Below are 1,155 nucleotides of genomic sequence, written 5' to 3'. Positions count from 1 at the left end.
AGATAGGTTCTCTGTGGAATCGATAATTTACTTATTACTTGCTACTTGTGATAGTGTATACTTGCACTTATTCTTGTGAATTTTACGTCATTTTATTATATACATCTACAAGCTATCAAGTTTTTGGCGCCATTGCCGGGGAACCTAATTTGGTTATTTTACTTGTTGTAGATTTTCGTGAGTTGGAGCCAAAAAGAAGTCATAGGAAGCTGAATTTTCTACTGCTGAAGAACTGAGTTTACTGCTGCAGAATTCTGTGTATGAACCCACCTATGGGTTTGGAATTTATTTTGGATCCTGAAATAGAGAGAACATTTAGACGAAGGTTGAAGGAGAAAAAGAAAATGACAGAACAGAATATACAGCAAATAGAACTTAGAGCCCAGTTGAATCGGGAGTTTGAAAATCCAGCGATGATGGCTAATCAAGAGAGAATTACTGCCAATGCCATTCATTTAGCAGATGACAAAGAAAGAGCGATCCGAGCATATGCACACCCAGCTGTGGAAAAGCTAAATCCGTGCATTATTAGACCCGAAATGCAAGCAACCACGTTTGAGCTAAAGCCCGTGATGTTTCAAATGTTGCAAACCATTGGACAATTTCATGGACTACCGTCGGAAGATCCCCACCTACATCTAAAGTCATTTTTGGGAGTTAGTGACTCATTTCGATTTCAGGGAGTTGATAAAGACGTGATTAGACTGAGCTTATTCCCATATTCATTGAGGGATGGTGCTAAATCATGGTTGAATATCTTAGCACCGGGAACAATTGATTCGTGGAATAGTCTAGTAGAGAAATTTTTGATCAAATATTTCCCACCCACTAGAAATGCACGGTTCAGAAATGAGATTGTTGCTTTTCAACAGTTTGAAGATGAGACACTAAGTGAAGCTTGGGAGAGATTTAAAGAGATGCTTAGAAAGTGTCCTCACCATGGACTATCTCATTGTATACAAATGGAGACTTTCTACAATGGATTAAATATTGCTACTAAACAAATAGTTGATGCTTCTGCCAATGGAGCCATTTTGTCAAAGACATACAATGAAGCATATGAAATTTTAGAGAGAATAGCATCTAACAATTGTCAATGGGCCGATGTGAGAAGCAACCCAGGGAGGAAGACTCGAGGAATACTTGAAGTTGATG

At 38.4% G+C, this 1,155-nt stretch overlaps 1 non-coding gene across 1 annotated transcript; it reads right to left on the bottom strand.

The window, feature by feature from the left end:
* Positions 1–840: 840 nt before the first annotated feature.
* LOC111784397 lies at positions 841–946 on the bottom strand. The gene has a single exon (XR_002813532.1). It is a non-coding gene; the product is annotated as a small nucleolar RNA R71 (small nucleolar RNA).
* Between the last annotated feature and the right edge of the window lie 209 nt (positions 947–1,155).

The sequence above is a fragment of the Cucurbita pepo genome, unplaced genomic scaffold, assembly GCF_002806865.2.
Source record: "Cucurbita pepo subsp. pepo cultivar mu-cu-16 unplaced genomic scaffold, ASM280686v2 Cp4.1_scaffold000193, whole genome shotgun sequence".
Taxonomy (NCBI): Eukaryota; Viridiplantae; Streptophyta; class Magnoliopsida; order Cucurbitales; family Cucurbitaceae; genus Cucurbita; species Cucurbita pepo.
Note: the sequence above shows the minus strand (reverse complement) of the source record. Positions and strands in the feature narration are given on the sequence as shown.